The sequence below is a fragment of the Zootoca vivipara genome, chromosome 3 (assembly GCF_963506605.1).
Source record: "Zootoca vivipara chromosome 3, rZooViv1.1, whole genome shotgun sequence".
NCBI classification, from domain to species: domain Eukaryota; kingdom Metazoa; phylum Chordata; class Lepidosauria; order Squamata; family Lacertidae; genus Zootoca; species Zootoca vivipara.
The window spans coordinates 57,536,495-57,562,931 of NC_083278.1; positions in this window are offsets into that span (position 1 = coordinate 57,536,495).

The window sequence follows — 26,437 nt, forward strand, 5'->3', positions numbered from 1 at the left end:
TTCCTCCTTCTTTATTTATATATTTCCTGGTGTAGTACCACATTGACAGAAGTATTCAAAATAATGTATTATACACCTTTCGCAGTGCATTCCTGTGCAGGCCTGTTCAGAAGCAAGACTTCTTCAATTCTGTGGGTCTTACTCGCAGGTTAGGCCACCATCCGAACTCCCACCCCTTGCTGGCGGGCTCTGAGGAGTGACACAGCCATCACCTCATTGGCAGCTTTGCTGCTAATGGTGTATGCAGTGGAAGGCGGCCGGGGTGTGTGTGTGTGGAGAATCAGGCTCAGTTCAGACCTGGTCTTTGCACCAGCAATTTGACTTGAATTGATGTTCTGTGGTAGGCCAACTGAGCCAGGAGAACTGGGCAGAAGGACACTTCTGCCTGATCTAATCCCCCTCCCATCCCAATGTAAGGAGGGCATTGCACTGCTCTGCTTGTGTGCATCAGATTACAGCATCTCCACCCCCACCGTTCAGCCGGGACACTGAGATCCAGCACCGAGGGCCTCCTGGCGGTTCCCTCATTGCAAGAACTGAGGTCACAGGGAACCAGAGAGAGGGCCTTCCCGGTAGCAGCACCCGCCCTGTGGAACGCCCTTCCATCAGATGTCAAGGAAATAAGCAGCTATCCTAATTTTAAAAGACATCTGAAGGCAGCCCTGTTTAGAGAGGCTTTTAATCTTTAAGAAATTAGTGTATTTTAATATTTCTGTTGGAAGCCGCCCAGAGTGGCTGGGGAGACTCAGCCAGATGAGCGGGATATAAATAAAATTATTATTATTATTATTATTATTATTATTATTATTATTATTAAATTGTTCTTTTGTAGCACTCTATCAATTATTTTAGTGATTTTATGATTTGGGATGAGAAGAGATAACAAATCCACCAAGTCACTATTTATCAACCTTACACTATCTATCCCATGGAGGGAACTAGACATCATGCAGAAAACAAAACGGTGATTAGAATCTCCTGTCCTCCAGTGTTTTCCTGGTTAAACACACACACACACACCCCAAAGCTACTATGTGCAGGTATTATGCAGTATCTGTGTATCAGTATCAAGGATTGTACGGTTTCCCATAGGACAGAGAGCAGTTAGTGGGTAGCGCTGCTTTCTTCAGACATCAGCTGCATGAGCAAGTTCCCTGCAGGCAACTCTCTTGTACAGCCGATCTAGCATGCTTCAGCTTTGTTGCCCATCAGCTGCTGGGCAGGAGAGCCAAAGCCTTCTTTCCCTTGCCAATGCACAACTGGGAGGGAACTGGCAGCTGCATGTCTACCTGCCCACATGTGATGTCAGGCATGGGGCAGATGGCTGTGGTTTGGGGGGGGGGAAGCTGTGCAAGTAAAAATTGAACTCCTGATAGGACTAGCTTGGCCTGTGGGCCGGAGGTTCCCCACCTGTGACTTTGAATGAGATTCTCCAATAGTAGTTTCATCTTTGGCACAAAACCCCACTACCACCATATTTGTTTGATGAGCCTGCTGGATCCTGCTGGATCAGGGCATTGACTCAAGTAGCCCAACACCCTGCTCTCAGACTGGCCAACCAAATCAAGAAACCCACATGAAGTACCCAAACACAGAAGTACCACTTCTTTAATTTCCAGCACTTGGCATTCAGATGTATTACTGCCTTTGACCTTGGAGGCAGAGCTTCGCCATCATGGCTAGTAGCCATTGGCAGCCTTCTCGTGGATTTGTTCAATTCTCTTTTAAAGCCACCCAGGTTTGTGGCCACTGCAGTAGTGTGGGTGTGAGCTCCATAGTTTAACTATACACTGTGTATAGCCCCAGGTAATGGTGATGAAGAAGTATATGTTAAATCAGCCTTCTACCAATTGCAGCCCTACCCTCAAGGATCAATATTATGGTCAGGATGAATAAGTGTGAATGTCAGAGTGCAGGGATTGGGATGTAGGGATACTGATTAGCTGGGATTCTTTGAATAGCTTAATGTGATGACATAAGGAAACCATCATTTCATTTGGGTATCTTGTATTAAACCATTTAACACATTTAGGTATATTTTTGGTATCTTGTGTTAAACAGCAGAATCCATTCTTAGGAATTGTTTTGACTACGGCTGAGTTCTAGCCATGCTTTAAACACGCCTTATTTCCCAAATAGAACTTGACTCCTTATATAGTTTGCATGAAATTATATTGGGCTTATAAACTATTTTAACTTTATCTGAACTTTTTCAAAGCAGACGTTTTGGAGCAGGAGTGCTATAAATAATGTGATTTGCATGGTGTAAATGAGAGCTTACAAATGCACACATTAGTTTCTGGGCTCAGCCAAGGAGTTAATATTGAATAGTTTAGTGCAGCTGAAATGAACACCAAATCCACTCTGGTTGTCCTGTGAAATGAGCACAGATCACATTACTTATGATGGAGCGCTAGGGAAAAATGAAGGCACAAGTTAAAATATTACCTGCAATTTTTTTTTGTTTTTACTCAGCATACAGTCAGAAATATGATAACTGATAATGAACTTCATGGATCTGTTTCCAGAGGGGTAGCTATGTTAGTCTGTTGTAGCAATAATAATAATAATAATAATTACAGTCTGTTGTAGCAAAAAAAAACTCCAAATGAAGAGGTTTGGAGCAGCTTTAAGACTAATAAATTGATTGTGGCAGAAGCTTTGGTGGATCAGAGCCTCTTTCATCACATACATTATATTTTTGTTTTGCTATGTTATTGTAAAATTATTATTACTGTGTTTGTTTTGAAATGCATCTCTGTTTCTGTGTTGTAAGCCACTTTGAGCATGATTTTTTTTTTGTGGAAAAGTGGCATATAAATAAAATGAATGAATGAATTCTTCTGTCCCTCATCTCTAAGGTATCTAATTTTGCAGGCTGTTTGAACCGGCACCTATAAAGGTTATGGTGAGAGCAGAACCCATATACAGGAGAGAGAGAGAGAGAGAGAGAGAGAGAGAGAGAGAGAGAGAGAGAGAGAGAGAGAGAGAGAGATCAGTCTTTGTAAGCAGGGTGCAACCTGCAGAAATAATGGAGGCAACCCAAAGCTACTTGTGTGTTTTGATGTGTTGTGTTGTATTGTTATATCTGATATGTTTGCATATTTTGCTGGCTTAAAAAAAGAGACAATATAAGTAATTACATTTTGCTTCATAAAATCAAAACATGACTTGGTTAATATTAAAAAATGAGCTACTCTACACATTGCCTTGAAAGGTGTGTTTAAAAAGATGTAAATTGAATGTTTGGAGAAGAGACCTGCCTTTGCATTTTCTTGAAACACCCACATAATACCCTTGCTCTCTGTGTCAATGGACAGTCCAATGGACAGTCCAGAGAGTTCTTTGATTTCATTCCTCCCATAACAGCAAAAACATACATTGCATGGGATTTTGGATCGCCTGCTGTCTAAAGCAGGAGATGGCATCTTTTGTCATCTCACCAAAGTGAGTTCCAGTTGGTGTTTATCAGTTTTAGATAATTATACTTTGGGCCACTTTTAGGCATAAGGAGGTTATGCAGTGAGCAGATATATAGGAAATATCATATCATTCATATCTTGAATGCCTGCTTTGAATTTGTTTGCTGCCACTTGTTTATGTAGGAGAAAATTAGATATGGATGATCATTTCCCTAACAGCCTTTGATTTACCCTGAAATGACTGGTGTTTTTATTCTTTTAAAAAAAATGCAAAAGAAACATAAGTACTTTTATGATGCACAGAAGATAAGCTCCACTTTCCAGCTGCACTTCCTCTGGGTGCAGCCTTGGAAAATATCCTCAGTGTGCAAAGAGTGCAGGTAGTAGCTTTTGTGTGCAGGCTGGCTGCTTTCTAAGGCTGCGCTGTGGGGTGGATGAATCTGTCAGTTTTGGTTTCTCTCAGTGTCTCATATTCCCCATCTTAACTTAGGTCTCCCTATTCTCATATCCATTGGCAAGCCCTCATGAAAATACACTGGGGTTTCAGTGCAGATTTCTCCTAATCCACATATACAGTGGTACCTCGGTTTATGAACACAATTGGTTCTGGAAGTCTGTTAATAAACTGAAGCGTTCATAAACTGAAGCGAACTTTCCCATTGAAAGTAATGGAAAATGGATTAATCTGTTCCAGACGGTCCGCGGGGTACTCAACCTGAAGTGTTCATAAACTGAAGCGAACTTTCCCATTGAAAGTAATGGAAAGTAGATTAATCCGTTCCAGACGGGTCCGCGGAGTACTCAACCTGAAGCGTACTTAACCCGAAGCATGGGTATAATTGGTTCCGGAAGTCTGTTCATAAACTGAAGCGTTCATAAACTGAAGCAAACTTTCCCATTGAAAGTAATGGAAAGTGAATTAATCCGTTCCAGATGGGTCCGCGGTGTTCGTAAACCGAAAATTCGTAAACTGAGGTGTTCATAAACCGAGGTTCCACTGTATGTGTATATTAATGTACACATTTCACACACTAGCAAGGTTATGCTTAAAATTCTACAAGGCAGGCTTAGGCAGTATGTGGACCGAGAACTCCCAGAAGTGCAAGCTGGATTTCGAAGGGGCAGAGGAACCAGAGATCAAATAGCAAACATGCGCTGGATTATGGAGAAAGCTAGAGAGTTCCAGAAAAACGTCTACTTCTGCTTCATTGACTACGCAAAAGCCTTTGACTGTGTCGACCACAGCAAACTATGGCAAGTTCTTAAAGAAATGGGAGTGCCTGATCACCTCATCTGTCTCCTGAGAAATCTCTATGTGGGACAAGAAGCTACAGTTAGAACTGGATATGGAACAACTGATTGGTTCAAAATTGGGAAAGGAGTACGACAAGGTTGTATATTGTCTCCCTGCTTATTTAACTTATATGCAAAATTCATCATGCGAAAGGCTGGACTAGATGAATCCCAAACCGGAATTAAGATTGCCGGAAGAAATATCAATAATCTCAGATATGCTGATGACGCAACCTTGATGGCAGAAAGTGAGGAGGAATTAAAGAACCTTTTAATGACAGTGAAAGAGGAGAGTGCAAAATATGGTCTGAAGCTCAACATCAAAAAAATCAAGATCATGGCCACTGGTCCGGTCACCTGGCAAATAGAAGGAGGAGAAATGGAGGCAGTGAGAGATTTTACTTTCTTGGGCTCCTTGATCACTGCAGATGGTGACAGCAGTCACGAAATTAAAAGACGCCTGCTTCTTGGGAGAAAAGCAGTGACAAAGCTAGACAGCAACTTAAAAAGCAGAGACATCACCTTGCCAACAAAGGTCCGTATAGTTAAAGCTGTGGTTTTCCCAGTAGTGATGTATGGAAGTGAGAGCTGGACAATAAAGAAGGCTGATCGCCGAAGAATTGATGCTTTTGAATTATGGTGCTGGAGGAGACTCTTGAGAGTCCCATGGACTGCAAGAAGATCAAACCTATCCATTCTGAAGGAAACCAGCCCTGAGTGCTCACTGGAAGGACAGATCCTGAAGCTGAGGCTCCAATACTTTGGCCACCTCATGAGAAGAGAAGACTCCCTGGAAAAGACCCTGATGTTGGGAAAGATGGAGGGCACAAGGAGAAGGGGACGACAGAGGACGAGATGGTTGGACAGTGTTCTCGAAGCTACCAACATGAGTCTGACCAAACTGCAGGAGACAATGTAAGACAGGAGTGCCTGGCGTGCTCTGGTCCATGGGGTCATGAAGAGTCGGACACGACTAAACAACTAAACAACAACAACAATGTACACATTTTTTTGCAAAGCAATTTCACCTAATGGGATGCATTTTCACTAATATGTTATTTTTTATGCAAGATTTACCCTAGTGTATGCATTTTTTTGTACGCACTGTGTGGTATGCAACTAAGTTTTACTCTGGCTAGACCCACTGAAATGTATGAACATGACTTAAGTTAGGCCCATTAATTTCATAGAGTCAACCCCATTACTTGGCTGGAGAGCTGCATCACAACATTCAGAGAAGTGGAAGATTCAAAGGATGGCAGCGTTTCAGTTCACCTATTGTTTCAGAAGATGTGAATTAAGTAGGTTTGCCTGTCCTTTGAGGTGAGTATTACCAAGTTCCTGAAGCTCATTTTTGAGCCTGATCCCATTCAACTCTGGCAGGGTTCCTAGAGAAAATCACCCTCAGGTCATTTCCATATGAGCTGTTTATTGAGCATCCATCCTATTTTGTTTGCCAGGAGATTGGATTCTGAATTGGGTACTGCAGAGGTTAGACAACTTCAGCTGTTTATTGAGCATCCATCCTGATTTGATCGCTGGGAGGTTTGCTGGCATGATGCCAAGGAAATATCCCACTCTTTCCAATTCATTTTCCCCGTCACTTTCTGAATTGCACAAAGTCAGGAAGGGGGGCGGGGAGACACATTTTTGCAAGAGCATCAAACTTTAATTGTGTAACCTGAATTTGTCGGTATGGGATTGGAAGCAGCCCAATCACATTTGGACAAAAAAACAAGTCAAAGTTGGATACCAGATTGGTTCTTTAGATGGCAAGTACAATTTGATCCATATAAAAGTTTTCTGTCAAGCAAGGTTTAGCCTACTGAAGTTTAATTCAATATCCTAGGACTTATGGTCTAGAGAAGATCACAAGTTTTTGTTGTTGAGCTGGAAAAAAAATGACATGGAATGTTTTTTACTAGGAATTTAGTGGGTTTCTTTATTTGTGGGAAAAGGGACACCCTTCGTTCTTGCAGGGCTTCATATTTGCATTGCAATTAGGTTCAAAGGACAGCCTTGGCTCAGGTTTAGCCCTCACAAGCCCCACAATCAGTTTTGTGAAAAAAGAATTGGGAGTGACCCTTCTCATGTCCCTTCAGATAATGGCTCTCCATTCTGGCAGCCAGGCTTGCTTTGCAGTGACCCCCTTGTGAGGACTAGAAACCTGCATGCAGCCTAGCTCAGGCACCCCCAAACTTGGCCCTCCAGATGTTTTGGGACTACAATTCCCATCATCCCTAACCACTGGTCATGTTAGCTAGGGATGATGGGAGTTGTAGTCCCAAAACCGAGGGCCGAATTTGGGGATGCCTGGCCTAGCGGCTGGAAGTCATAGAATCATTGCCTGCATATGTTCAGCCAGTATGATGTTTCTTTCCATTTTTAACTTCATTCCAGCTTCTTGAAGCAAAACTGGTGCAACAACCTGGAAGTGGGCATAGTTGTTTGGGAGGCTTAATTTGCCTTTAAACTTTAACCTTTCTTTTACACTGTTGAAGTTATTGACTTTTTGTTTCCATGCCACAAAGCCGGGGGTCGGGGGAGGGGAGGCATTTGTAATGCAAATGAGTATTCTGGCCAGTTTTCATAATTGTATTAGAAGCCCAGGATTGATGTAAAAACTCCTTCAAGCCCTTAGTGTAGGAAGTGCCCTGTTTGATTTGTTCTGGCCGTAAAAGGAGAACGAAGCTGCAAAAGAAATCATTCAGTTCAGTTCAAACAAAATATGCAGTTCATTTCACTGCAAAAAAAATATATTTAACTCCAGCCCTACAAGGTTAGTTTATTTTTTGTTGAGACCTTCAAAAATATTTAAAATGCTAGCTGGCTCCATCTGCAGATGCTAATTGCTATTGCCGAGAGGTAGACTCTGAAGAGTTCTTTGGCCGGCACATGACAGAGAGCACAGAGGGGGAATTTTTATTGCACTTTGAACAGACATCTTAGTCTCTTGCATCACATGTATAACATGTCAAGAGACAGTTCCTTTCTAACCACATAAACCAAGGCTTGTTCCTTCTTTCCTGCTCTTGCAGTTTGAAGGGCTTTGGGTTGACTTCCTTGAAGAGAGAGAGAGAGAGGTTTCATGATGTGTTTTCTTTCTCTTTATAAATGAAATTATCGAAGGAATGCTCATCGATGACTGAGAAGCGAAAAGTTGCGGTGAAGTTCTATTTTTTAACTGGAACATGCACCATGCTGTGACACACACGCACACATCCAAGAAAGGGGAAAGATTGATGGCCAGACATGTGGAGAGAACCGCCACTGATTGAAATCAGACAACTGCAAACTGCGAGGGAGATCCAGGGGAAAGCGTTTTAACCACAGCAATCCTCTTTCAGCACAATGTGCTTTCCTGTGACTGCAGTCTGCACCATGGGGCACAGGGAAGTTGGAGTAGCAGGACAGGGGCTGAATACCGAATTAGTTTCTGTGAAACTATCTAATAATATTGTAATGAGCTGGGGGTGGGGGGTAGGTTGTATGCCGAGACCCTTCTAATTCCTGGATCCGGCATGTGTTAAAATCTATGCGAGGATTCAAATTCCTGGAATAGCCAGGTGACAGCCTAAGTATGGGTCGTTAAAGTACCCCAAAAGTGGCTCTGTGACAGATGATAAATGGGTGAGTCCCCCTCCATCAACTTGCTGGAAGTTAGAAAGACAAAGGCCAGAGTTGAGAGTTGTGATGTGAACTAGAAGCTGAAAGCAACAGGCTGGGAAGCCAGAGAGACCAAGTGATGCTTGATTTCTGCTTGAATCCAAGCTATGTGGCTATGGGAGAAGCAAGTCCCCATTGTTGCTATGAAGCCCTCCAGCATAGGCTCAGGTTGAATATATGTGTAAATAAGCCATATATCATAAATACACCACAGTCTCTTTGTACCCCATTGCAAAGAAACATGGGTAAGTGTTTGGAATCCTGCACCGCTTGGAGATTGGGATGGCATGCAACGATATAATGGATTTGGTGTTAGCCAGCAGCTTTACACCTAAATTCTTTAAATTTCTCAGGTGCAATCAATGTGAACTGAACTGAATTTCTTCTTCATCCATTGAGGGGATAGTTACAGGTAGGTAGCCGTGTTGGTCTGAGTCGAAGCAAAATAAAAAAAATTATTTCAGTAGCACCTTAAAGACCAACTAAGTTTATATTTTGGTATGAGCTTTCGTGTGCATGCACACTTCTTCAGATACGAGGGGATGTCATACTTGATGTTGAAAGGTGTGGAGCATTCAGGGGCAATGCTGGGAAACCTGCCTACCCTGGTGGTTTTAGTGGTTCATCCTCTGCTTGTGTGAGAAGTGATATCTGATCTTTGCCTCCAGGTGGGGCAATGTGTTTCCAAATATTCTTCATCCCCAACCCCTGGATTGAGAAGGGGAAAGAAAACTTCCTTAAGCTTAGTTCCTTCCTTCTCAGGGCCTCGAGGCCACATTCCATTTGAAGGAAGAGAGGGTGGGTCAGAACTGAGCCTGTGCCCTGCTCCATACATGGCTCCAGCAATGGACAGGAGACAGAAGAACAATGGTATTGGACTGCTGGGACCCCTAATCTTCACCCACCCAATTTGGTTGGTTGGTTGGCTGGCTGGCTGGCTGGATAGATGCCCGTTCTTCAGTTTCTGTCACAGACTAGAATCATGCCAAAAAATGAAAACTGAGAATGAACAAGACCAGCTCAATTCTCTGTATAAAAAGTATAAAAATACTTTGGCCACCTCATGAGAAGAGAAGACTCCCTGGAAAAGACCCTGATGTTGGGAAAGATTGAGGGCACTAGGAGAAGGGGGCGACAGAGGATGAGATGGTTGGACAGTGTTCTCGAAGCTACGAACATGAGTTTGACCAAACTGCGGGAGGCAGTGGAAGACAGGAGTGCCTGGCGTGCTATGGTCCATGGGGTCACGAAGAGTCGGACACGACTAAACGACTAAACAACAACAACATTGGCGGTACAAAAATACCCCTCTGTGTATACCCCTTTACATTCTCCCTTAGACTGAAATGGCTGCCATTTACTCCTTTGAGGTAAAGTACCACAACATGTCCACTAAGTAGGTCTGGCTTCCACCAACAGGGAACCCATGGGGGTTGCCATGTGCTTCTGTGGAGGAACAGGGAACAGGGCACCTTCACTGAACTCGGTGCAAGGTATGGCCTGCTCTTCTTTACATACACCCTGTGCCTTTGAATACTGTACATGCTGTGGCCGGGAGCAGGGAGAGGGAAGAAGACGATGCTACATCTCCTTACCCCCTCCTGACTCCACTGTTGGTGAACAGAGAGCAATGCTGCTGCCACCTGCTTCTCCAGCATGTCGCCAGCAGGTTCAAGCTTGCTAACTTTGCATGCACCTGGACCCTGCTGAGAACAGGCATGCACAGTCAGCATGGGTGCAGGGCTGCTTGAAAATGCTTGAAAGCCCCATGCTGCACTTTGCAGGAGTTGTTGCCTGCCTCTTCTTCTCCCACCTGCCTCACCACCACCTGACCGGCCTGCCTTCTGACAGCCCCAGATCACTCTGGGTAAGCTAGCCTGTGATCTGGTAACAGGTAGGTAGCCGTGTTGGTCTGGTGTTGGTGAAACAAAATATTTAAAAAAAAAAATCTTCCAGTAGCACCTTAGAGACCAACTAAGTTGCATGCACACGAAAGCTCATACCAATGACAAACTTAGTTGGTCTCTAAGGTGCTACTGGAAGAAAAAATATATTATTCTGTGATCTGGTAGGTGATCTGGTGCTATCTCAGCCTGAACTGGCCAAAGCCCAGATCCCCCCAAATTGATCCAAATCTCATCCACGGCCATACTAAAAAACAACACATTTGTAATCAGCGTAGATTACAGATTTATACATGTAATAATGAAATTCTTACTCTTTTTATATATTCAGCTTTCTTTAGCTCATTTCCCACTGCCTTAGGAATCAAAAAGCCTTCTGGAACCTGTAATCATTTTCAGGTTCACATTACCAGCCTGTTGGCTTTATTTATCTGATATGAGACTTTGCAGATCAGACCGATTAAACTCCAAATAAATAATGCAATTGCATCTCTGGTGTGAAAAAAATAGACATGCTGAGACATCGCGCAGAGCTCCTGCGCTGATTTCCCCGCCCCTCCCCCCGGTCTTTTTCAGTAAATGCACAACCATGTCAGTGAATTCTCCATTATGTTCCCTATCTCTCTCCATGCGCACTGAATTTAAACATATCAAAGACCACCCCCAGTGCCACCATGAGAGGCTAAGAAAAGAGCATGACATGGAAAAGTAAGACACAACCCTTCTTTCATTCCTGAAGTGTAGCTCTTGTTCCCCTTTTTAAATGGGGAAAATGTGCTTCCAGTGCCTCGCTTAATGCACATCACTTAGATTACAAAGAGTTTGGTGTTGGTAACAATTGTGGAGCTATGCACTTGCAATGAGACATTTTTATGTCATTACAGGTATCGGCTTACAGCCATTAGCAAAGCAGATTGGTCTGAACCAAAATGCTCTTGCATGTGTGTGTGTATGTGCACTCACTCACTCTCTCTCACACACACACACATGCGCACACACCTTATCACTAGATCTCCTCCTTCCATTATTCAGGCTTTTAAAAAGAAAAACAGAGCGAAAGAAGGAGGCTTTAAGTGCATTATGCTCCGTGATTTGTCTCTGTCCTCTAGTCAGAATTGTCTGAAATAGGTTTTATTGGAAATCATTATTTATATTCCTCTGCTGAAAAGAGGAATATTGATCTCTTCTACATAATAGTTACCAGACTGCAAAAAGTACCAAAAAGAGGCTACGAATGGCCTGACAAAATGTCAGTGACAATTCATATTTTTTTTACCAGTTAGGATGCTGGTTTAATATCCTGAAAAAAGCACTTAACACCAACCTTTTCATAGCATCTGTCAGGGCGCTTCCAGTTGGCTGTTTGTCACACGGTGTGCTTCCAAGCAGCCTTGAGGCCTAACTCAGAAGCATACCTCCCTCAGTGGCCTTTGAATTCCTCACACACTCAGTCTCTCTCTCTCTCTCTCTCTCTCTCTCTCTCTCTCTCTCTCTCTCTCTCTCACACACACACACACACACACACACACACACTCCATTATGGCACTGGGAATACAGGAGACCAACTACTACAATTTTGGGGCACATTTCTAACTTCCATGTATGTTCTATGCTTTGACGGGGACAATGCATCATGATAGATAATTCACTCACAGTCTGTGTATCCTGGCCAGTTATTTCCTGCATTCCCCTTGCAGTGCTATCAGTTTTGTATCAGGGTATAAGCTGAGAATGTGAGCCTTCATTTCGCAAATGTGAGTCTTTGCTCTTCTTTCCTCTGTGCCTGGGCACATATGCGCACTCCCAACAAAGGCTCAAGCGCTAGTTTGTTTGTTTTTGTTTGCAAACAATAACAATTTTATGGAAGCCACAAGCTGTAACTCTAGGGGCTTGCATATGAGATTAATTAAATGGAACTAAAATGGTAAACCATATGTGCAGATAAAGTAATGGAGACATGGAGGGAAAGCATTTATTTACATTCGTGGAATAAAACCCGTCCAAAATTACAGCGCCTGGTGGTGGAAGAAGCGCACACACACAGAGGAATCAGCTTTTCCCTCAAACTTTCTTTTGTCATGATATATAATTAAATTCCGTACAACGAAGAAGTGTCAAAAATGTATTCGTTAGTATTGGTAAAAGGCTTAAGCTGCAATTGGATACACACTTACGTAGGAGTAAACTTTGTTGAGCAAAGTAGAAGTTTCCTTTGAGTAAATAGGCATGATACCACATCGTTACTCTCTTACATTATTCAGTTGTCACTGCCTGGACATTAGTGTAAGCTGGCGACACAAAATAACCATTTAACACTTCCCGTGATTAGGAAAGTGGGTGCAAAGTATGAGTTTTAAGGGCATATTGCACTCTGAAGTAAGAGAGCGATTCCACAACCTAACATGTTTCTTTATTCCATTTATATTTGGATGATCTGCCTTTATCCATGAGCTTCTTCCTGAGCCGGTAGCCTTGGGCATACCACAACTTTGCAAGCGCATCAGTGTCCCCAAAGGGTACAACACAGATGCCTGCATTGGGTCCCTGTTATTGCTATTTTTAATGCCCAAGCATTCCTATAAGCACCATGCAGTTGAGGCCGAGGGCTGCCATTTTATTTTTCCACAGTGCTCCCAACACAGCACTGCTCCCCATCACTGCGGGAACATTAAAAAAAAATTCCAGCAGAGCTGGGAGCTGCCATTTTAATTTCTTACAATACTCCCAATGTAATGTCACATGGATCATTATGAGAAAGTTAAATGGCAGCACTTTGCTGAGAGGCTCCTTAAACCTAGAGGCAGCATAGCTCCTGAAAAAGCCTGGCACATGCAAAGGTGTACAACACTGCATTTCTAAAGGATGCTTCTGGGTGTATTTCATCAAACCTGACATCCACATTAAGTCAGTTGATGTTCAGCTCTCTTCATGGTTCCAGTTCTGACTCGGCTGTTTAGCTCATCCTATGTAAACAATGTGTACAACTGCAAATTCACGTCCAAAATTATGTCAATATTTTGAGCAGAGGACATGAAAATTACAGAGTTGCACAGAAATCCAAACCAAACAAGCTTCACGGGATGACTTTTCATTCTTGATGCAAACCACAACTCTACACTAAATGCAGAGATGAAAAGATAACCCAGAAATCCACAGCATAATCCTCTCTAACAATACTAACTTGAAATTGCTTACCTCAAAAATCCACTCTGAAAGTTTGAATGGCGTGTATGTTTTCATAGCGGAAAAATGTCCTGGGAGTACTTTCTAAGTTGACAGAAGGGCAGTCTATTCAACGGAAAGTCTTTCTTATAAGGAAGGGTGGACATCAATGTCTCAAACATCATCCCCAAAAAAGAACCTGCCCACTCTCCCTGGCCAGTAGTCCAAGTTTAATTGAGGAGAGAGTCAGCTGTGATATATGCTATTAAAATGGACTCTATGACATTAAATATTTTTGCTATTATTATTATTATTATTATTATTATTATTATTATTATTATTTATTACAAAACATCTAATAAAATAATACTACCCGGTTCAGAGTCTGCTTTCCCTGCTATCTGCATGACTCATGCAGCCACATATAATTATTATTATTTACTACATTTGTATGCCTCCCTTCATCCACAGATCTCAAGGTGGTTCATGCTTCAAGCCCCTTACCTGGATTGATACCTTTTAGATAAGGACTTATTGGGGTTTCTGAAGTTCTCATCAATCCTTGTTTCTCTCACACCTGATGGGAACATGCTGATAGAGTACTTGGTTAGAATCTGGCAAGCCTGGGCATTTAGCAATGGGGTTGGACCGGACTAAGAAGGAGGACCAGCTCCTAAGTTTTGAGGCCAAAAGCAAAGCAATACCTTTCTACCTTTAGAAGTGGGTCTTTCCTTCCACCTTCCAAAGATTGTATCCTTTTCTTCAGACTCTCTTGGGTGTTATGATCAGCAGAGGGAATCTTCTTGGTCATTCCACCTCACTCAGAAGTTTCAGGAATTGGTCCAGAAAAGGGCATTCCCTGTAGCAGGCTCTAAGTTGCGGTGCACTTTCATCACATAGTTTCTGTCATATGCTGAAGATGCATCTCTTTACCTTCGCCTTTGACCATACAGACAGACAGACAGACAGACACATACACACACACACACACACACACACACACACACACACACACACGTATGGTCCAGTCCAATTCTTGTGACTGTAATTTGTTTAACATTTTTTTTAAAAAATTATTTTTTAATTGTTAAAAAGAACACCTTATGGTGAAGGCTGGGTAAGACATCATAATATGGACAATGTGTATACATGTGTATAATATGGACAAACATATCAAGGTTCCATAGTGCCAGATACATTGAATAGTCACAACTTAAAATTCGCTTCTTTAAATCACGTCACCTATTTTCCAAAAATTTTAGACAGGCCTATTTTTTTCCTTTATCCCTGACCTATTTCTTCACCAGGGAAATTAGATGTGACAAGTGAATGAGTTAGAAATTACGACATAAATCTCACACCTTTGTCGGTGCCATCATAAACTATTAATATATTCTTACATATTAATTGCACTGTCAACAAAGTAACACAACTAAGAGCCATAAATCTGAGTACTGCAGATCTCAACTGCATGGCAAGAAAGGTGATAAAAAAAATAGGGTAAATTCACATGAGTGTTTGAACCCATCACAACTTAATTGAGTCCCCCTACCATTGTAGAAGGGACCCAGGTGGTGCTGATAGGGCTTGCTGATCAGAAGGTCGGCGGTTCGAATCCCTGTGACGGGGTGAGCTCCCGTTGCTTGGTCCCAGCTCCTGCCAACCTAGCAGTTCGAAAGCACGTCAAAGTGCAAGTAGATAAATAGGAACCACTACAGTGGGAAGGTAAACGGCGTTTCCATGTGCTGCTCTGGTTTGCCAGAAGCGGCTTTGTCATGCTGGCCACATGACCTGGAAGCTATACGCCGGCTCCCTCGGCCAATAATGTGAGATGCACGCAAAACCCCAGAGTCGGTCACGACTGGACCTAATGGTCAGGGGTCCCTTTACCTTTACCTTTACCATTGTAGATGTAGTGATGGGGTTTGGGGAGCACCATAATATATGATGTGATCACAAGTCATGAGATCCTGGAAAATGTCTGGAAGCTAGGCTGAGTGTGGATCCAGTGAGTTGTAACTTCATAATGTGCTGAAGCCTTCACAAGATCAGTTTCCCCAAGGCAACTGTATAGGCTTAAAACATTCATAAATTGGTGCTTGGTGATCAAAGGATGTTGTAATTCTGTATGGGGGAAAAATCATGGGCAAAATAAATAAATAAGCAAATAAATAAGGAATATGCACATTCCTGTTTACTGTGCACTCATGTTTCCAGTGCTGGGTTTTATTTTAATCTGTGTTCTCATTGGATTTATGAGTAGGTCCCTAGCAAATCCTGCTAGGACAAGGGTAGCTGGGTGGGGTGCAATCCATGCTCCCACACTATACAGGCTCTGCCCACTGAGTTGTCACCTGAAGCATCCTTTGCACCACCCTTCTGTTTGGTTTTGAGCTCAGCTCTAAGTGAAATGGGGTGGCAGCTCTAAGTGCTTCAAATAAGAGTGGAAAGAACTTTTGTGCATTTTCGGTGGTGGAATTTTCCATTTGCAGCTTCTGCTTACCTGCTAGAACAGGTAGCGATCTTGAAAAATGTACACTGTACAATCAGATCAATCACAATTCTCTTTATTCTGCTCCATAAGGGCATCATATTTCCCCTATGCCAAGCCATCCAGCGCACAAAAAGCAGTGCAATGGCCTTGAAAAAGCAACCCACTTAATAATCTTTCTTTTCTTTTCTTTTCCTTTTTTACAGATCAGACCACTCATACACTTCCTACCATCTGGCATATGGGGAGATCAGAACCCCTCCCAGTTTCAGCTCACATCACTCCACAGAACACCTTTCCGAGCTATTAGTTGAATGCAAGCAGTCAATGCTCTAAGGAGCAGTGAGGGAAATGCCCACAATGTGGCTTTTGTGGCTGTCACTTTTATAAGCATTGCATCCATTTTGTCTCCAAATCACACTTGCCATGTTAAGATTGGGGGGTGGTGTTCGTGTAGCGAATTCCCTCTCCGGCTCCTAAAATGTTTAACAAAGGAACTGAATTCATTTCCCCCTCCCTCTCCCAAAAGGAATGCCCTGCATTTTATAAGCACTCTCTTTGGAAGGTGTTTCTGGAAGTTGACCTGATGTGTGAGGAAAGCTTCTGTCTGTTTATATGAACGCCAGCTTAAACCAGGCACGAGGTATGGTGAGGTCCTTTGAGAAAGAGGTTCACTGCCCTTCCACTCCCCTCAATTCCTTCCCTCCCTAACACTCAATGAGGTGTAAACAAAAAGTGGCGTTTCCAAAAAAACACCCCATGTCTGTGTACTGCAGCCTCTACACGGAGAATAATCCATCGTGAAAGACAGTGCTGACGGGCTTGAGGTTACAGGACACTTTCTACTATTTTGAAACAAAATATTCTCCTTGCAGGAAAGCTACACAAAATGTACCCCTGTGGCTGTGGACACGCCATATATTGAAAGCACATCCTCCTCCTCAAAGAATCCTGAAAATCGTAGTTCATTCAGGGCTGCAGTTACATGGGGCTATAGTTTCTAGCACCTTTAAAAGACTACAGTTTCCAGGATTCTTAGCAGAGGGTGCTCTACATGTATGGTGCATATGCAGCCATACATATCTGCTGGATGTTTCTGCTGGGATTAATCATTCCTTTGTGTATTTTTTCCACCAAACTCCACCTTCATTTAAACATGGACTGCAAGACAGTACATATAAAAATTCCAAATAGCTATACAAGTACAAGAAAAAACAAACTATAATAATATAATATAATATAATAAACATAAAGAACATAAATAAAACAGAAATAATAAGAACATAAATATAACATAAAGAAGGCTGATCACTGAAGAATTGATGCTTTTGAATTATGGTGCTGGAGGCGACTCTTCAAAGTCCCATGGACTGCAAGAAGATCAAACCTATCCATTCTTAAGGAAATCAGCCCTGAGTGCTCACTGGAAGGACAGATCCTGAAGCTGAGGCTCCAGTACTTTGGCCATCTCATGAGAAGAGAAGACTCCCTGGAACAGACCAGGGAAAGATTGGGCACAAGGAAAAGGGGACGACAGAGGACAAGATGGTTGGACAGTGTTCTGGAAACCACCAACATGTTGTTGTTGTTGTTTAGTCGTTTAGTCGTGTCTGACTCTTCGTGACCCCATGGACCATAGCACGCCAGGCACTCCTGTCTTCCACTGCCTCCCGCAGTTTGGTCAAACTCATGTTCGTAGCTTCGAGAACACTGTCCAACCATCTCGTCCTCTGTCGTCCCCTTCTCCTAGTGCCCTCCATCTTTCCCAACATCAAGGTCTTTTCCAAGGATTCTTCTCTTCTCATGAGGTGGCCAAAGTATTGGAGCCTCAGCTTTGATCTTCTTGCACCAACATGAGTATGACCAAACTGCGGGAGGCAGTGCAAGACAGGAGTGCCTGGCGTGCTCTGGTCCATGGGGTCACAAAGAGTCGGACATGACTAAACGACTAAACAACAACACAATATAATATAATTGAGATGCATTTATCTGAGATGTAACCATGTACCGGTACATAGAACGTTGATTGTGCCAGGTGCTTTATATTAATTTAATTTTTTACTAACTCCCCTTCCCCCTGCTTTTTGTTACTTATTGGTACAAAGTACCATCACATTTCTTCCTGGGCAGCCTTATGAGGGTTGCATACCAGAGGTGGGTAGGACCAAATAAAAAGCAGGTTCATAATATAATTATTAAACAACAACAAATTTTATCCTTAAAACTATTAACCACCAAAAGTGGGCAGGAAAAAATGTGTGAGTGTCAGAAGCCGTGGAAGGTGAGGCCTAAGGCACGCCCCCTAGCGGTGGCCCCAAGGTGAGTTCCTAGCTGATCTGCACCACAGGGCTCACCCAACGGTGGTTAACCCTTCACAGACTGCCAGCACAATGGGCTGGAGTCGGATATAGTTGGTTAGATCTAATGCCTAAGCCACAACCCCTCTACACCCATAATCAATAAAGTTGTGGCCTTTTTATGCCCATTAACCTTATTCAACGTGTCCTGTGTCTTTATTTACTCCTGGAGGGATCTGGGTATCGCCACGCAAATAGCTAGATTATTCTCTGTTTATAGTACTGGAGCACAAAGGTTGAAGTCTGGGAGGATAATTTATTTTAGCATTTCCTCTTACAAGCATATCATATATTGTGGCTCTTAGAGGACCAATGCTATCATTAGGCCAACTAGGCAACTGCCGAGGAAACAGACCTCAGAGGAGCACAGTATTGAACTCTGAGCACAATTCAAAGTGTTGGTGCTTACCTTTAAAGCCTGATATGGCCTCGGCCCAGTATACCTGAAGGGTCTTCTGCTGGGTCTTCTGCTGGTTCCCTAACTGTGAGAAGCAAAGTTACAGGAAACCAGGTAGAGGGCCTTCTTGGTAGTGGCCTCCTCCCTGTGGAACACTCTCCCTTCAGATGTCAAGGAGATAAAGAACTACAGAACTTTTAGAAGGCATCTGAAGGCAGCCCTGTATCAGGAAGTTTTTAATGTTTGATGTTTTGATATATGCTGTAAGCCACCCAGAGTGGCTGGGAAAACTCAGCCAGATGGGTGGGGTAGAGATAATAAAATGATCATTCTTATTAATTATTAATTGTGGGCACATCTTTATACAGATTAGTTTTTGTTATGGCTTTAAAAAAATTGGTAGTGTTTTGCTTTTGAAGAATTTTATCATTTTTTGAAGTAATTCATACTTTAGAATTCTTTGAGGCAGAAGTTAGAAAAGGAGAAAGAAATGGCAGTTTGAGTATGAGGTCCAAGAAGAGGCATTGCAAAATCCAAAGTAGAAATTCAAAGGTTTCGACCTTGCTGTCAGAGACATCACCATATAATCTTCTGAAGAGAGATTCCAACAGCTACAACAATATGATTTCCTATTTGGCTTCCTGTATTACATATGCAGTATGAACAACAACAACAAATCTGCTGACAATATATTTAAGGCTTGCAAGAATTTGGAAAAACAACTGATGCACAATGGAAACAAATATATTGATGCTGAATATCTATGCCGCCGCAAGGAGTCCCTCTCCTTATACTACAACAAAAATCTCCTGGATAATGTCTTAGAATTTTGAAGTGTCAGGCATAGCTCTAGTGGCTTTAGCCCAAACATAGCAGAGTTTTCCTGCACAGCGCAGAAGCTAGTTGAGGTGGAAATGACTAGTCGGCTAGACTCAGAATAACTATTTACAGGATTTATTAAAAAATAAATAAAAGGAGCAGTGTTTCTGTATACAAAGCAAAGCAAAATAAATCCTCTCTATCTCTCTCTCTCCAACCATATGCAGTACTCCTACTCCTAACACCCAACAAGAAAGAACTGTGCTAGTATTCCTAGGTAACAGAGTTCAGTGCTGGTCATTAACCAATCAGAGAGTTGTTGCCAGGCTTGAGTTAATTATGTGAAGCAAGAATCTGTAAGTTTCCCATGAGAACCAATTATCAGAAACCGAACATAATGTTTGCTCAAGGGATCCTCCTCATACTTCCAGTGCCAGTGGCAAGGGGTGAACACGGTTTCTCAAAGCTCAGACTTATAAAAACTTACATATGCTCAACAATGTTGCAAAAGAGACTAGATGGCTTGGGAATTGTATCATTTGAATATGCCCAAGCATCAGCACTTGACCTGAAGGAATTAGTGACAAAATTTGCAAAGGAAAAAGCATGCAAAGCGAAATTTTCATATGCCAGAAATTGAAACTTTTCAGAGATTTAGGATTTTGGGGGGCAGCGGAGGAGGTGCAAGTAGTTAGCCTTGCCTAGCATGCAAAATAGCCGGGCACCAGCACTGGGCTCTTAAGCAAAAAGTTAGCTTCAACCAACTGTTCGTTTCTATAGGACATGCAGCTCATCCTAAGCCTGTTTAGTTACTGAATTTAAGCAAGTGTGGAAATAGTAGTAGGCTCTTGGTTGGATAGGGACTTGGACTAATTTGTTTAGCATATTTCAGCAAAGTTAAACTATGCAAGTAGACAAGGTATTTAATATTGCATGCTTTATAGTAAACCAATCTAAAACAAGAGGCTAAAAGCCAAAGAGGTCGACTATGTAACATGCTACCTTTTTATTGGATGGTTTTACAGTGTGGCAGTGATATTGGAATTCGTCTCACTGTATCAAAATTTCTTTCATGGCCTTTTCACCAACAACTATGTAATGGATGGCAAAGCGTTTGAAAAACGGATTCTCTTCATTTTATCTGCTTCTTAGGGATACACACAGTAACAATAGCTGTCTAACCAAAATATTTATTATATATATATTCCTTTTTGTATTGCAGTTTGGTATTTAAAATATTTCTAAGCAGGCACACATCATATGGCGGCATTTCTTTAGTCAGTATTGTTTAGTTGGGTTTGCCTCTGAATTATAGGCCTGTTATTGGAAATTGTTTTATTTTAGAGAATCACAGTCTGGTGGAATATAATGGTCAGCATTTATTTCAAAAGACTCCACTATAAAGCACTTTAAAGACTAGATAGAGCAGCTCCGTACCTTAAATATTACATTTCATGTAGGCTTCATTCCTAAGCACACTTGATTCTTGTTTCTTTGTTTGCATAACCAAGCATAGAATACACAAGTTCTGTGAAGTATGAAGAAATATTACTCATTATGTATTTAGGCACCTCTCACAACTCTATATGCTATGATATATATTTCACTTTGAATCTGACATGGACTGACATAGAATCATAGAATAGAATCATAGAATAGAATCATAGAGTTGGAAGAGACCACAAGGGCCACCCAGTCCAACCCCCTGCCAAGCAGGAAACACCACCAAAGCATTCCTGACAGATGGCTGTCAAGCCTCCGCTTAAAGACCTCCAAAGAAGGAGACTCCACCACACTCCTTGGCAGCAAATCCAACTGTCGAACAGCTCTTACTGTTAGGAAGTTCTTCCTAATGTTTAGGTTGAATCTTCTTTCTTGTAGTTTGAATCCATTGCTCCGTGTCCGCTTCTCTGGAGCAGCAGAAAACAACCTTTCTCCCTCCTCTATATGACATCCTTTTATATATTTGAACATGGCTATCATATCACCCCTTAACCTTCTCTTCTCCAGGCTAAACATACCCAGCTCCCTAAGCCGTTTCGTACCGGCATTTTACCATTCATTCCGTGTTCCAAGTAAGTAAAAGCCAACTCATCATAACCCTTTTGCTATGTCAGAAGATGGGTTGTCAGTTTTTCTCTAATGCTGAAAGTAGCTGCGCGAGTGACTTTTTAATATTGGTTCTCATTCATTTGACGGTGGTGTTACATTAGTGCAAGGAGACACTTCAGGCAACCACCGCATCATGGAAAAATAGCAGATTGCTTCAACTCACTTCCTAGCATGCCTTGTGTGAATCAGTCCTGTACCCCTGCGTATGCTCAGATGTGCACATCATTTTTCTGTGCTGCATTAGTTTCAGTGGCATGTGGATTTGGGTGCCGATCCAGTGGAAATGAATGTTGGGTAAATTCAGGGATGGGAGATCTGGACCCTCCAGATGTTGCTGGGCTCCATCTCACATCAGCCTCTGTCAGGGATGATTAGAGTTGTAGAGATGCAATATCTGGAGGGCCACAGGTTTGCCACCCTGGGCAACAGGGAGACGCTTCCAACCCTGCCCAAAATAGCAGTCATCTGAGAGAACAGGCATTAGCAATGGAAAAAAAATGTGCAAAAGAAGGGAAGCAAAAAAGTAGAGAGTGAGGGGTTGGGGGGGGGGCGAACAAAAAACTGCATTTCCTGAAATGGCAACTTTCATAGTAAAAATGGGATATCAAAGAGAGGATGAACCTGGAATAATTAATTTAAAAAAATCTGTTGGAAAAAATGTATGTGCACACAAACTTAAGCATTCCTTCCCTTTTGTTGGTTTTTTTCTTTTATCACTCTGGCACTACTCAACCCACACCCATAAGAGGTTACAACTATGTGGGTTGTGAAACGAAGAAAGGTTTAGAGAGATTAAAAACTAAAAATGCATTTGCTGGAGTTTGTGCTCCAGTGAACAAGCCTTATCGATGAGATGCAATCTGATATATGGATTTAAGCTATTGTTGTTCAATTATACGTTTCAGGTCTTTGGCGTTTCTTTCCTTCATTGTGTCTTGTACGTTTGTAGTATATAGTTTACAACCTTAAGTCAGAGGTTCTGAAAACATTTTGCTTGCGAAAAGTATTTTCTCCTGGTATCTGGAAAGAGACGGATGCCTTCAACTCTTAATGTTGTTGTTTTTAGTTTGCTGTGTGCCAGGGGTTAGCAGGGGGCTATTAATTATTTGTTACTCAAATGCAAGTTGCGTATAGGGGTTTTTTTTTACACTGCACATCAAATACATTATAGTTACAGCTGCCATTTTCATTTTAGAAAAACAAATTGTGGTTTACTTATGAATTGAGTTTTTATTACCCACTGCAATTTATGTCCAAATTATCTGGAGGTTCATAGTAACCAATAAATAACTGTCCCTATGTTTCCCATTAAACATAACTGCCTCATAAAATATAGAAAAGTAATTTATAATATAAATAGGGCAAAGCTTGCATGCAGTAAGATGTTTACCTGGAACCAAGGCCTACCAAGATTAAGGGAACTTAGTGCAAAGTGAGTGTCAATAGAATTGTAGCCTTAGGGGACAATACAGATCTGCATCTTGGTTAGGAGTGAGTTAGGATCCAGCAGATCTCCAGATCAGCCAACTGGCTCCTGGTCCAGCTGGGCTGCACCAATATAAGCCCCACACCCAGTTAAGCCAGTGATACACTGGCATAAGTCCTTCACCTTGATTCTGCTGGGCTCAGCCAGCTGGGACTAGACTGGCAGGTCTTATGCCAGCATGAACCCTGAAAAATGAATGAGAGTAGCCGAAGAGTGGTGGGGCAAGCAGGGAGGACTTATGCTGAATTTTAACACTGTTCAGCCCAGACACATGACCTAGCAAACTCTGTTTTAAAGCCTTGTTTCTCCTCTGCCAGGCTTAGGCAAGTTCAGCCAGCAGTAGTCGACTTCCTGAAGGGAATTGGGAAAAAGGTGTAATTTGTGGAGGCTTCCCCTGCTAAGGGTTGCTCTGTTAGCCTGTGATCTTGTGCACAGTGAGATGGTTTAATTCCCATTGGCGTCAGCAGAACATGTAGTGCAATCCTTAGGGTGTCTACTCTAAAGCAAATTGTATTGCGTTAAGTCAGGCCACAATCCTGAGTGACAGTGGCACTTACCTTTGAATAAGCATGCATGGGAATATGTGCAGAACCACCTTCTTAGTGATCTGCATAAGCCAGTGGTGGCCAAACCTGGCCCTCCAACTGTTTTGGGACTACAGTTTCCATCATCCCTGACCACTGGTCCTGTTAGCTAGGGATAATGGGAGTTGTAGTCCAAAAACAGTTGGAGGGCCAGGTTTGGCCACCACTGGCATGAGCCAACCTTTGTCAACCTAGTGCCCTCCAGAAAATTTGGGCTACAATTCCCATCATCCACAGCTGTGGCCATGCTGGCTGCAGTTGATGGGAATAGTAGTCCAAAACATCTGGCGGGCACCAGGTTGGTGAAAGCTGATGTAAACTATTTCTGTACCTTCAAAAGTCCAAGATACTAAAATAAGATAATAAATGAAAAAGCCACTGTTCAATGTACAAAGCAAAGGAGTTTTGAAAATACATCATTTTGATTTTTTAAAAGATAAATCTCAGCTGAACAAGGAATATATCAGATAACTCATTTAAAATGGGCTTTGTCCTCAGAAGAGGGGTTTTTTTGGGGGGGATATTTGCTGGTAAGAATGTCACTTTAAATAGAATGCAGACATGCATTTTCCAGCAAAAGGTTTTCTTTTATGTCAAATGAAAATTTAAGGACACCTATTAATTTAGAACTGAACCCTTTACTGTCAAATCTGATTCCAATCATTTAAAAGGGGGAAAATCTGTTTTTGTAATTCAGCCAGAAATGCACTAACTCTAAGAAGGTAGCCAGACTCATTGGCAAAAAATATATGTGGTTAATCAATTAAAACTATGTAGGAATGTTGGGACAATCAATCAACTGTTAGAAACATTAAAGTGCAGAGCTGCTGTGAGAACATTATTGAGCCATGGTAGTAGTCATGAGTATGAGAACAGCTATTTGAAAGATGTATGTTTTTCTTTTCTTAACAAGCGGTTGGTAGTGGAATATGAAGCTTTATCAGTAGTGATGGGCAAGATTTCCATTTCTTGATTTGGAATGTGCTTTCTTAAAACAAGCACATTTCCATTCAATTAAGGCTCAAAACTGACGACTGACTTACCACGGGGAAACGTTTTCCATCACAGATTTATGTACTTGGTTTGGAGTAGTGTGATTTCCCCCTCCCCGTCACACATTCTGGTGTGTGTTGACGGCTAGGGGCCTTATCAAGGCTCCCTCCCATTAACCATTTGGTGAGTTAGTCATCCGTAAGCACCATCCTAACAAACACACGCCCCAATGTCAATGGCTGGGCAGGGTTAGAAATAGTACATTAGGGGTCCTTTGCCAGCTCCCACTGCTGGATACAGGTGCAGGTGGATACCTGCAACAATGGAGGCCCAGCCCCTGTGAAGCCCAGGCAGGTGGATGGACATCAATGGGAGAAGACTAGGCAGGAGTGGAAGTCCGTGCTCTAGCCGGGTAGGTGACAAGGTAGGTAGCAAATGAAAAGTCCTGAAACAGAGCACTGTGAGGCTGGACCATTGGTAGCTTTCGACCCATGGGATCCAAAAGTCTTGGTGACCTCAGGGGCCCAGACGGTGCCCTCATTTACGCCAGATTGAAAACTGGGACACTGACCCTTTTTGCCCAGGCTGGTATGCCAGAAGGCCCTCAGATGTGGTGGTGGATCCACCATTCCGCTCCTCTCCAGCCTCATTTAGGATTGCTCTGAGTATTAGTAATATATGGCACCTGGCATCACATAGAAATATTGCATAGAAAAGCCCGAACTATAGAGTCTCATGGCTAGAGTGGTCTTTTAAGGAACAGGTTTTCAGATTTTGGAATATTTCGTTACTTGCAGACTGTTCAAATATTCACCTGAGTTTGGCTTTGGTGCAGCTTTTCATATAGCTCACGCAGACTGATGCTACAATCCTGCACATACTTATCTGAGAGTAAGCCCCACTGAACTCAACATAGACCCATATATGTTCACACTATGAGAAAAAGTCTTTTTTGCTGGGATACACTGGGCAGAAACAGAAACTGGAAGAGAAAGATTAAGGGTGGAACTTTGCTGCACCTCATGATCAGGAGGTTCTAAATTTAACCCCATAGGCATCAGATTACTACAGTGTGTTTGAGGGTGGATGATGATGAAGATGAAGGGAGAATTTAGTAATATCTCTGATTTGTGTGAAATCTTACCACAGTGTGAGTGATCTATGATGAGGGGGCTGGGAGATCTATATATGTGTGTGGGATTAATCTTGATTTTTTAAGTGTGAGAGTACACACCATAGATGGCTAGATAGACTTAAAGGTGACAGATGGAGAAATAATGCCCCTAGCTTAAAGCAGGCTGAGTGGAAGTAGGAAACAGTGACAATTTGGAAGTGCCTATATTTCCACTATGTTTGGGTGGGATTCAGTTACATACTGGCAAACTCAATGGGAACCTGATGGAAAAATGCAATGGAAAGTGTGAGATAATGCTTGTTTTATGCAATGCCATCTAATTGCCCTGCAAGCAAATCGGGGTGAATGCTCAACAAACAGTTCATCTGGAAGTGCGCTGCGACTCTGCCAGTGAAGAGAGAACACTGCTGGCCAATGACACATAAGTCAAGAGGGATGAAATAGTTGTTTATTTGTGGGTTTTTTAAATTTGTTTTTTTTAATCAGTTTTCAAATTTTTATGGAACCCCAGATACAAATAACAAAAATTCAAAAACATATTCATACAAAACTTTAACACATTAAATCTCAAAACATGACAACCACATTTCTCTAGAGGGTGTAATGTTTACTATTT